General features: G+C 41.9%; 1 long non-coding RNA gene across 2 annotated transcripts in view; it reads left to right on the top strand.

The window, feature by feature from the left end:
* LOC111092217 overlaps nucleotides 1-12715 on the top strand; it is a 39480-nt gene that overhangs the window by 11260 nt on the left and 15505 nt on the right. For both annotated transcript variants that reach the window (XR_005377846.1, XR_005377847.1), the window contains exons 2-4: nucleotides 3105-3186; nucleotides 5495-5557; nucleotides 9435-9576. This is a non-coding gene — a long non-coding RNA (uncharacterized LOC111092217). The remainder of the gene's footprint in view (nucleotides 1-3104; nucleotides 3187-5494; nucleotides 5558-9434; nucleotides 9577-12715) is intronic.

The following is a 12715-nucleotide window of genomic DNA, read 5'->3' as shown; positions in this document are numbered from 1 at the left end:
CAGTAATTAGTCACATGACCAGACCAAAATATAAGGGAGTTGGAAAATGTCTACTTCTAGCTGGGCACTGTCAGCCTAAATGAAATTGGGATTTTTTTGTTGTTTTTTCTAAGGAAGAAGAAAAAATGGGTATTGAGTAGGACATAGAAGTTTATGCTAAGGGTTATATTTTAGATTCAAGATTTTAAGCCTGTTTTATACTAAGCTCATGCTGATTCTGTGTCATTAGAGCCTTCTCATATGTTTTATACTTACATCCTTGGAGAACTACTAAACAATTTTCAGGGTGTTAATCCATGTCTCCTTTTATACTATATATTTGCTTTGCATCTCCTAGTATTGCAAATATCTGAACGCATTTTTTTCTTCTCCACTTAAAGTCCGTCAAGGACTGAGCTCATGTTTACCCTTACAGCAAAGTACAGAGCCCAGTCCATTGTTTTGATAGACATTTCATAGTTTATAAATGATTATAGATCTAAAACGCGTTTGTCCCTCTTTGTCCAGCATATGCTCCCACCCCTCCATGACAATTTATAGAAAAGAAATTATTTCATCTTTGCTACTCCCAAATTCACCTGTTATACCATTATTTGGAGTAAACTTTTGTATTAATAAAGTAATTCCAACAGAAATGCACGTCTGATGGCTTCTTGGCTACCAACTGGAATAGGAATTTTGCCAAGCTTTGTACACCCATTTTGCTCTCAGAGTGTCAGTGTAATGCTCTCTACCTCTCACAGCTCATTCTTAAGAGACATTATCTCAACCAGCTCTGAAAGGTATAACACTTTCCTGTTGTTACACTTAGGAGCAAAGGCAGAGAAGACAGAAAGGCCTGTGGTGGTCTAACTAATGCCATTACCGTGGATTATGAGGTGAAAGTGTTTATGTAGCTTTTTAGAACACAAAACTCAGTCATAGCACTATCTGAAGATTGCAAAAGGAAAACGTTAATGGCAGGAAATGCTAGATTTAGTAAAAATATTCTCTATGCTTTGGACCACATTATGGAAAGATATGTTTTATAAAGATAATTTTACACTGGGTGTTTGCTCTCATTTGCAGAGTGGTGTGAGTTTGTTTGGAAGTTAACTCTTACCAGGCCCCCAAAGGAGGATGATGGAAATGAATTAGTCTACACTGTAAGATAGATAGATGATAGATAGATGATAGATAGATAGATAGATAGATAGATAGATAGATAGATAGAGGCATGGAAAGATCAATGGTGAAATGTTACAAAAGGGCAGGGACTCAGTTCACAGTCTTGCTTTCTTATGGCCCCAGACTGCCAGGATGGTGAAAATACAGCACTCCCAGCTAAAGAACCTTCACAGAAAATTTTCCAGAATGGGAAGGCATTGCTGGAACAATGCAGATGATGAAGGAATCAAGAACTGGGATATTGATTCTGGAGAAGAGGAGGCATAAGAGGACATGGTCACAAAGAAGAGGATCAAGGTTTGATTATAAGGAATGCAAGCAGTGGATCCAAAATGATGAAGGAAAGGAACCTGTAGAAGATAGACTCCAGCTCATTAAAAAAAATAACTAAAACTCTAAGCATCATCAGAGCAGTCCAGATAGTCTCAGTAGGAAGTGAGTTTTCTGTGGCTAGAAGAATTCAACTAGAAAGTGAATGTCTGGCAAGAATAATCAAACAAAAGGCTTGAGCAAAACCACCGCTGCCCTGACCATTCTCCCACCGATGATTTCTTATCAGATTGTTGCAAGAGTCTCCCAGCAAATCTCCCTGCTTTGGTCTTGCCTTTCAGCAAAAAGAAAGAAAAAGAAATCTATAGGATCCTGAATGATGCTTCTAAGAATAAGTCAGATAATGTCACTATTCTGCTCAAAATCCTCTTATGAATTCTTGTCTCACCTTCTATGAAAAGCAGAGTCCATATAATGATCTAAAGAATCTGTAAAATATGTCCCCCTTCCTTGCTACCTCTCTGAAGTTACTTGTTCTATCTTGTTACTCTCTCCCTACCTCATTCCGTTCCAATCACATTGGCCATCTTGTTGTAACTCAAATACTTCAGGTATGCCTCCACCTCAGGGCCTTTGCACCTGCTCTTTCTTCTACCTGGAATGTCCTCCCTCCAGATATCTCCCTCTTGATCTGCCACCAATTATTGATCTCTTCCAGCTGTTACTTTTTCAGTGAGCTTCTCACAGACTGCCTTCACTCTTATATCCCCATCCACTATCTTTGCTTTCTTTTTCATGGCACTCCATACCATCTGACATATCATGTTTTTTACTTGCTAATGTATTATCTCCCTCCATGACATGAATGCAAGTGCCATGAGGTCAAGGGTCCATCTCTGTTTTGTTTACAAGGAACATCCAAAGCACCTAGAGGAATGGCAATGCCTGGAATAGGATAGTATTCGGGGGATAAATGTTGAATGAATGAATGAATGAATGAATGAATGAACCCTCAAAGACAGGGTTCCAGACTTTAAGAAATAAGGCAGTAGAGCCTGGAGAGGCTCTGGAGAGCCACTGCATAGTTTAAATAAGGTCATAATATCATTACTTTTGTATCTAAAATGATCTTTCCAGCAGAATCAGGAAGGGAGATCTGGAGTTCCAAGCCACGCACAGTAAGGGAAGCCACAGGAAGGACTAATTCATAGCCCAGGCAAGAACCACAGAGGGCAAGAGCTCTGTGCCTGGAAGAGATGTTTTTTGGACTTAAAACAAGGCAGAGAAATTCCATGTTGGATGCCTAGTTTATCTGCACAAAGCTATTGGGTTGCCTGAGAGTTCTTTCTCTTCTGGGCCCCAAACTTCATCACTACAAAGCTACATGGTCAATGCTTTCCTTTCCAGGATGGTGAGAGGGGGTGTCAGAATGTTTTCCTTGGCTGTCATAGTCCCAAATCAGGACCAATAGGATCAAATCCAACCAGAGCCCAGATCTAGCCCAACTCCAGAACAGACCGGACATTTGGTGTGTGAACAGACAGCCCAGATACCAACCCCCAGTTTCCATTACTAAAATAATAAAAGTTCGAGGGAAATGAGATTGGAAAACCAAAGTAAGTAGAAGACTCAAGACATCCTCCTATTTGTTTTTCTTCTGTTTCTAGGCCCTGAGCCAGGAGGGCCCTCTTCCCAGTGGTTGCCTGGTTACAGCCTGAGAGGTTCGCCAGGGTAACATCTGGAATAAAGGTGGGTGGGCAAGGAGCCAGGGCCTGCTCAACTTGAGAGGGATCTGAGAAAGAAAGGAAAATACAATTTTTTTTGTCTAATTACTACTGCCCAACCTTGAGGACAAAGGAAGGAAATATTTGAGATAAACAGAAAATATGTTAAAAGGTTTTCTTTTAAAGGGTTATTACAACTCATTAACATAGCAAAGGAATAGGAGGCATGAGGGAACTCTGGAAATTACAGCCATTTTAATTAATTGTTTTTTCTAGTGGGCATTTCTCTCTCGTGACACTGGGCAACTCTGGATTTTGTGTCAATTAGTATTATTTTTGAGTGCAGCCTGGTTTAGAATAGAAGAAACTACATGAAAATCTCTAATAATTATAATGGTAATAAAAATATTCATCAGTTGCTTACCATGTTCCATTCTATATGCATTATCTCATTTAATCCTTGTCACCTTTTAAATAAGACCAAGCCTCAGAAATGGTAGGAAGTTTCCTACTGAACAGCTCTTCACAATAATCGTAATTGTTCCTATTATTATAATTTAAAACCAGTCTCATTTTAACTATAATAGGACACCTGAAAGTAGATGTAGGATATGCCTCAAAAAACAAAAGCAAAAACAAAACCAAACCAAATATTTTTATCAGTTCAGAAATGATCACATGATTAAAATCTGGAAGCAAATGGTAAAATAAAGACTAGAGAGCCACCTTAAAATATAAACTCATAAGGGCAGGGCATGTACTTGTTCTGTTTATGGCTGTACTTCCAGTATACACCATAGGAAACTAGCACCTAGTACTAGCTTAATAAATTTTGGTTAATGTGCCAGAGAACTACTAGTCTCTGATAAGAAATAATCAATAAATAAATCCCTCTCCCCCCAAGATGATTCGTACTTATTGGTGATATTTGACCCAAGGAGAATTCTTGTTGGAAAATATTCTACACAGGATTCCTACTCAAGTAAACACCACCTTCCAAATTAAGATCCTGTTGGGTCATGGGCTCAGGAGCCTTATCTTCTATCAATCAGATGAGTGTAAAGCATGGTTACATGGAGTAATGTTGAGTTCATACAATTCAAAGTACATGCTTGTTGTTTGACCCCTACAGAGTCCCGAGCCCTCTTGCACTAGGCACTATGGATTCAGCAGCAGATTAATCACTGTCACTGCCATCAAGAAACACAAGGCTTAGCTGGAGAGATGGGCACAGAAGTGAAGAAAAGGACCACTGGATTAAGTGCTACACCAAAGACATTGTATATACATGAAAGGAGGAGGTAGCTTTGTAGTTAGGAAGACACTGGAGAGAAGAAATGGTTGAATTAAGTCTTGCAGTTGTGATTGTCATGCATCCAATTGGGGAAAGAGTATTCCAGGAAGTGGGACCAGCTTGCACTGTGAACATGTGCACAGTGTAGGAGGAGTGCTAGCTGGCGTGATGTTGGGAGATGAGGCAGGATCACTCATTCAAGGGCTCCTACAACCTGTTTACAAGTTTAAATTCTGTTTTCTAAGTAACAGAAAACCAAAAATGGAAGGAAACTTTCAAAGACAGAGGTTATATTATCAGGAGTTAGTGATGGGTTGGCTGCAGATGGTAAGAAGGGAATACGAGGCATTTTGTCACACACAAAGAGGTGGCAAAGTTTGAAGAGAACATAATACGATCAGGTTTGAGGTGCATTCATTGTTGTGTGTCTTCTAAGCAGCCAAACAAGCAATAGAGACCATGGTTCAGGGTTCGGGATAGCGATGGCAACTGGAGAGAATGTCTGGGAATTCATTCTAGTGGAAAGGGAGATGATGTGCGTACTCAGGGCTGGTTAAGGGTGGTGATGTGTAGAGCTACGATTCTTTCTATCTTATAGGTCATGAATCTTTTGAGAATCTCATATAATGACTCAATATCAAGAAAACCTCAAAAAGCTATATGTATACACATCAAGTTCACATTCAATTTCAAGATATTCCAAGACTCTAGAGAACCACAGAGCCTCAGTTAGGAAATTCTGGCATATGGGGAAGATGAAGAGGGGTCATGTTGCAGTCCTGGCTGTAAAAAGTGTGGGTAGTGAAAAGATCAGAGAAATTCAAATAGAAGAGTTTACAAGTGTTCCACCCCACCCTCACCTTGAGCACATGCTTTGCGAAAGCCAAGTGACATTTGCTTCTGAGTTTAAATATTTAGATTTAGCAGAGTAGACTTTTGGCCTCTTGTCAACTCTTTAAAATATTTGACAAAGCCTCCCTTCCCACCTTATTACCCGTATTTCTTTTTCCACTCACTGACCTTACTGATGTGCCTTTAGGGGAGCTCCATGGACCCACAAGGAAGAGGCTGACTGGAAGTTCACTTCAGATTCTTCATAACTGTGAGTTACTAACTGGAGAAACGTCTATCCTGGTGGTAAAAGGCACTTGGGGTTTCCTCCAGAGCTTCGCAGAATGGAAAGAGTTACTTAAAAAGCAAATCAAAACATGATAATGATAGAAAACAGCTTCTGGACTTCTAAGTGTTCTTGTCCTTCCCACTGCTGGCCTTGAAATCTCGGCAGCCAGGTTTGTGACTGTTGTGGATCATTTGCCAATAAATAAACCAGTCACGGTACAACGAAGCCTAAATCTTTCTTGAATTTCTCTGAAATACTCCTGAGTCCTTTTGCCTCCATGGCGGGTCACGGCCTGAAGTCCCTCCCTCGGGACCATCTGGTCTTGTTTCAGCAATGCAGCTGCCTTGTTCACTGGTCCCCTCACTCTAGGATTACCCTCTGCTCTGACCTTTGTTCCCTACTTCCCCCTTCCATCCTCACCCCTGTCTATCACCCAGACTGCCTTTCAAATTGTCTTACCAAAATAAAATCATTGACTCACACCTTCCCTTGCTTAGACTGGCATTCAAAGCCCTTCTAATCTGGCCACACCCACCTCACTAACCTCCTGTCCCCTGGCTTCCTACTTCCCCATGCCCTGCGTGTCAGCCACACCACACCACCTCAGTCCCCAAGACATGCCTTCCTCTTTACCACCTTAGTGCACACTACCATCTTGTTCTAGAGTATCTGGTGAATGCCAATCTAGTCTTCAAGTTTCACCTTAAGTACTGTACCCTCTGGGGTAGCTCCTGTCAACCCCTTTCCCAGTCTCAGCAAAGACCAGTTTTCTTTCCCTGAGCTCCCGTGAAGTTCAGAGCATTTGGCTGTAACAGCACATGATGGAGCACATGTATCACGCTGTTGGAGTGGGCGTGTTTATAGGCTTGTCTTCCCACACTAAACTTTGAGCTCCCTGATACCAGTTGTACATTTTTCAAGCCATGCCAGCTGCAGAGATGGATACATCCAGTGGATACATCTGGATACATCCAGAAAGTTTCCCCAACTTTCTCCTCATCCAGGGAGAAATTCTTTTTTATGAAGAGTTTTCTAAAACCTTGGCCCAAGGAAGCATGGGGATATTTAACCTCTTTAGAAACCCTTTTCTAAGACAGGAAGTGAAATATGAATATGCAAGTGATTCCTCCTAGGGCATGTGATATTTATTTATTTATTTATTTATTTATTTATTTATTTATTTATTTTATTATTTTTTTTTTATTAAAGTGGGAAAAGCTTGTAGCAATTGCTCTGTATTACCACATGCCCTTAGGTGCAATGTTCTCTGTCATACTTGCCACAAATTCAGTCTGTTTTCACCTCACATTGATTCATATGATTTCATCTTCTCTCCTTTCCCTTCCCTCCCCTTCGCTCCCTTCCTCTGACTCCCTGCCGACTCACAGAACAAGTGTTAGCTGACTGCTTCCTCACCATTCTGTCTTGGGGGCTACAGAGCGGTGCTTCTAAACATTCACATGCCCATGAATCACCAGTGATCCTGTTAAACTGCAGAATCAGATTCCTTAGATCTAGGGCTGAGCCTGAGAGCCTGCAGTTCCAACAAACTCCTAGGAAATTTGGACCACACTTTAAGTAACAAGAATATAAAGGATAGGAGATGAATCAGAGACTGTGCTCTCAGCAACAAGATGACGCTCTAAGTACCAGTACCTCCTTGGCCTCCCTGACAGGGTGGTCCCCTTCATGTCCACCAGGGCCACTTCTTCACAAAGTGATGCAAGTTCTTTCTTTTTTCAATTGAGGTATAATTAATAGATTGGTAATTGCCAGAGGTGGGAGTGGGGCGAGCCCAAAGGGGTTGGGTGGCCCAGAGGTACAAACTTCAGTTCTAAGATAAATAAGTCCTGGAGATGTCATGTACAGCATGGTGACTGTAGTTAATAATTCTGTATTGTCCGTTTGAAAGTTGCTAAGAGAATGGATCTTAAAAGCTCTCTTTAAAAGTCCTCTTCACCACTGAAGGACAAAAATATGTGAGAGGATAATGTGGAGCTGGGATAAGAGAAGAGGAGACTCACAAACTGAACCAACTATTAAAGTTCAGATTCCTCCAAAACATAGTGAAGGGAATCTTACTTGTGTGCTCAAGGATGGCAAAGGAAGAGACTGAAAATCGTCTCAGGAATGAACCCAGAGGCCAAGGGGCAGGAGGTTCCTTCTTGTAGTCCTCAGATTGCTACCACAAGACGCTGGAGAATTTCTACAGTGCAGAGACTGTTAGGTAGGAAACCAATAAAGTCTTACTGGTGCACCACGTGCCTTCTCTGGGAGCGGAGAGGGCTCTGCAAGCTTCTGTGCAAAAACCTCACAATGTTCAAACAGCATGAAGCTAGGGAACCAAGAAGCTCAGGGAATGGCAAAGTTTTCTTACAGCCACCTAGCCTCCTCTCTGTGCTTTAGAAACTGAGAATCCTTGCATTCCCACCTACCGCATGTCAAGTTGATGATCATTCTAGTCCCCTGCCCGAGAGGCTCTTTTTCTTTTTTTTTCTTAAATGTATCACCCAGATTATTAGTTATCTGTCCCTTTCAGATTCATTGGATCATCCATTCATTTGTTCCTGCACTCATTCTCACATTGCATCTCTTGCAAATACTTAGTGTACATCTATCATGTACCAGATACCATATATATGTTTCACAAAAGGCAGTGAAAATAAAACATAAAATAAGACAGGAGTTACAATGCAGCTCCTTCCATTTTTCCGTTGAGGCTGATTATTTTATAGCATCCTTTGGCATTGTTAGCTAAAAACCATCCCGATTTCAACGCTATCCAGAACATGTGCCTCTGTCTTATCCCCAAGGATATCAGGAAATCACATTTCAAGGCCCTGATTAACTTCAGGCACAAGATTTCTTTTCTTTCTCCTTGAATTACTAACCTGAAGACCTTATTTTTAAAAGAATGAATGGTGGTTTAACCTAATTCCTGATTTATTTTAGCAAGTGAGTCCTGGCTCCCAGTGAGCATAACATTCCTGTCTAAACGCACACAAATGATCTCCTTAGCCATCCATTCTTCAATGGTGCCTCAGAGCCAGTAAAATGACTGCTGCAAAATTTGATAATCCCTCTTTATACACCTTTACAGAATGGGACTGTCTTTGTCTGTCTACATTTCTTCCTTTTATCCACTGTTCCTCGAAAATCACTCCGATAAAATTAGCCTATTTTCCTCACCATTGGTAGACATTATTCAAAAACTTGAGCTTGTCAGAGAGCATCCCCTGTGCAACCATGTTGGAAATTTGCAACACTTCTTCCTTTTATTTATCACAATATTATACAATTATCTAGTGTAACCCTTAAAAATGGCATTTAAAAAGTGCCCATTGAAGAATTCATACCCTGAATATATTAATGATGGTTGCCTCTGAAGAGCAGGCTTTAGAGGGTAAGAGAGATACTCTGCTTTTTTATTTTATACGTGTTAGATCACTTGATGTGTATCTCTGTGTGTTGGACATCTGATCTTTACACAAAAACAATTTTTTAAAAAATACATTTTCTATCAAGTATGATAGACATGAATCAGTGATTATAGAGCCTGACGATAGGTATCCCTACCTGTCATTTTATTGCCCAGGCCACACTGCACTGCCAAGGCAATGACAGAGCTGGGAAAAGCCTCCAACAAGCATTGGCAGGGACATCCCCACCCTGTTGCCTGGCCCCCCTCCTCTTGCCTGCCCCCCTCCTCACTGGCAGCCTATTCTCCCTCCTGACCTTGTCTGCCTGACCTGCCACGATGTCTTCACGCCTTTTCATCTGGGGTATCAGCACTTGACTGTGTCTCGGTCTCCCTGGCTTACTGGTTTGTTCTAGTCTGAATTTATCTCCTTCTTTCTAGCACAGCACATAAAAACTGACTCATGGTGACAAACCACTAGCTTGAATTTGGGCTTCTTCCAACAAAATACTTTAAGATGAAGCCAAGTGGATCTGGAATGAATTGTCCTTGCAGTTTCAGAAGCTGTCATGGAGAGGCTCAGGTAGGTGTCTAAGTACAGCCACCCTTCCCTTCCCAAGTCAGTATTTACCCTTAGTAACTAGTTTTTATTGTCTATAGTTTCCCCACCCCCAGTTTCTAACATTTTTTCCTCTACCACAAGTGCCTTTAAAATTATACTTAAGCACAAGGAAGGAGTTTCCCCATACCATTTGCTATGTCTCCTTGAGGGTAGTAGTGTCAGTAAACCAAGCCTAAACCTCATCAGACACTCTGCTTTGATTAAACAACAACAACAACAACAAACCTCAGAAGATAACCTGGTGTCCCCTGTCAAGGACTGGAAACCATCAAGTGAGAACACACAACGGCAAAAGAAGCCATCTTGTGTTCTGAGCTTACCTGCCCAGGTCTAAATTCAACTCAGCTTCGAGCTGAGCCTGAAACTAAAGCTATAGGCTGATTCCAGCTGCTACCTCTTGGGCAATCTCATGACATCATTGGTCCATCATCCACCTTGTACTTTTAATCTCTTCCTCTGTACTGACTACTTACAGTAGGGCTACAAACAATTCCATTGGTTTTCATCTTTTTTTAAAGATTTTATGTATTTATTCATGGGAGACACAGAAAGAGAAGCAGAGAAATAGGCAGAGGGAGAAGCAGGCTTCCTGTAGGGACCCTGATGTGGAATTCCATCCTAGGATCCCAGGATCATGACCTGACCCAAAGGCAGACTCTCAACCACTGAGCCACCCAGGTGCCCCTGGCTTTCATCTTAAAAATAGAATAAAATAAGCAAAAAAAATCCCCTCAAAAGACCATTTAAATAAGAATCTCTGGGAAGGAGCCCAGGCATCAGTATTTTTAAAATGCTTTCCAGGGGATTCTAATGTGCATCCCCAGTGGAGAACTGATACCCATGAGCAAAACTCTTGAAAAGGCAATTTAATTTTCCATTTTCTTCACTCCTATACACTTCCTGATTTATTGCATTCTGGTTTTGACCAACACAGCCCTACATGAAGACACCAACCCTTAACCCAGTGGCCATTTTTCTGATCTGTCTTCTCAGGTGCAATTTGACGCACTTTGCCTCCCCTTGCTTCATTGAAAGCCTCTCCTCTGGGATAATTTCCTGCTTTTCTTCTAAACTTGGACTGCTTCTCTTCATTTTCCACCATGGGCTCCTGTTTTTCCAGTTTGGAGGTGGAATGAGGACGGGAAGCAGCCTACATAGCAAGATTCTCCCCTGGGCTTTTGTACGGCTAACATTCTCATATGGATAATACTGTTCAGAAAACATTCAGAAACAAAAAAATATTAAGAAAACTGAGCTAATTCCAAAAAATGCAGGCAAACACCAGGAAACAGGGTAGAGAAGATGCCAACCAGATGTTGCTCAGTGCCAGCTGTAAGAGTTTGGGATCAGACCCCAAACTTGGTTCAGACGAAACACAAAAGCCAGATTCCTCCAGAACAAAGCTCCTGGGGACCTAGGGCCAAGCTTTTATTTAGTCAGAGAGACTGCAGGGTTAGTGGGCAGAGCACGGTGACATTAGTTTCAGGCTCATCTACTGTAAACTCCAGAACTCACTCTTCCTTGGTCTTGGAGTCATATTCAGGGAGGGCAAACCCACATCACACCACTTTGACTCCTGGGAGAAGTGCCAAGAATTAAGACCAAAAGGCGAGTTGGGGAAAGGATCTGAGAGCTGGGCAGCTGCAGCCACAGCCCCTCCCGGTCCCCAGAATCTGAGCTGTTATGGTTCTGTTTTAAAATAAACTACGATTCAGATGAACAGAAAGTTTGTGTTTCACATTAACATTGTGGCTTTTTCTCAGCTGGGTGTTTTTATTTTCTCTGTCACTTTGCATTACAGGACTAACACAGCTTTCCAAAAGAACAGCTCCATCAGATAAGTAAACAGCACAGTGTGGAGTGTGGATTGCAGCATTGGAGGCTCCTTGACTCAGGGAAGCCTTGGTCACATGACGGTCAATGGCTGTGGGCCTATAGCTTTAGTTTCAGGCTCAGCTCGAAACTGGGCTGGCAAAGAGGCCAGACCTCATCTTCAGGCAATGCTGTCTTGCATTTCCTCATGGTCCAGCAAAGATGCAGCTGGAAAAATTGCTCACTGCACTTGCCCCAGCCCTTCCCAGCACAGCTGTGAATGCTGACTACTGCCCCCAGACGCCTTAGCCCTCCTCAGGAATAGGCAATGATGACCCAGTTCAGAAAGATGTCAGTGTGTCCCTGCCCATCAGGAAAGCCAGTTCAGAAATAGTTACATTCTCTATATGACAGTCAGCACAGATGGGGTAAGAAAGAACACAGCACATACCCACGTGCCATGTATGGATCTTTTCATCCCAAGCTCCTATATATTGCCTAAGGGCTGGTGGTCTCCTATACTTATTCTTGATTCTTACTCTTGATGCCGTGGGTAATGTAGCCTAAGAAAGAATCATAGCCTCCAACCCAGACTCTCCCTCCACAACACCTGTTTGAGCAACCCTACCACATCCACACCCTGACTTGAGCGAACTTGACTTCAATAGAATGAAGAAAACTCTGCCAAGACCCAAATCCCTCTCTGCCACTATTGCCCACCATTGTAATAAGACTTCTTGCATATCAACCTTACCCCAGATGGAAACTGACTTGGCTTTACTCTTGGTCTCAGTGATTTAAATGACTTTCCTCAGGGTGCCTGGCTGGCTCAGTCACCATGCTCAGTAGAGCATGCAACTCTTGATCTTGGGGTTCTAAGTTTGAGCTCTATATTGTATGCAGAGATTACTTAAAAATATATTTCTTTAAAAGTGACTTTCTTCTTCCTGAAGCAAACAGTCCCTCCCACGGCCTAACTCCTGCTGTTTCCACCTCACTCCCTCCTTCTTGTTGGGAAATCAGCATGCCCTCTTCTAGGACCAACCAACATTGAAGTAGGAGTTGCTATGGAAACTTAATTTTAGCACACCAATGTCACTTTGGCAAACATGGGTTCTCTCCTAGAATCTTCTAGACTGATCACATGTCATAAAACTGCAAAATTGTTCCTGGGACACAAATTCACATATATTAATAATTCAAAAGGTAAATCCAAAGCCATTTTCAAAATATAGGCTCTCATGACAGTAAGTAACAGAGAGCACAGGAGAAATGCTGTTATTTCTCC

The sequence above is a fragment of the Canis lupus genome, chromosome 24, assembly GCF_011100685.1.
Source record: "Canis lupus familiaris isolate Mischka breed German Shepherd chromosome 24, alternate assembly UU_Cfam_GSD_1.0, whole genome shotgun sequence".
Taxonomy (NCBI): domain Eukaryota; kingdom Metazoa; phylum Chordata; class Mammalia; order Carnivora; family Canidae; genus Canis; species Canis lupus.
Note: the sequence above shows the minus strand (reverse complement) of the source record. Positions and strands in the feature narration are given on the sequence as shown.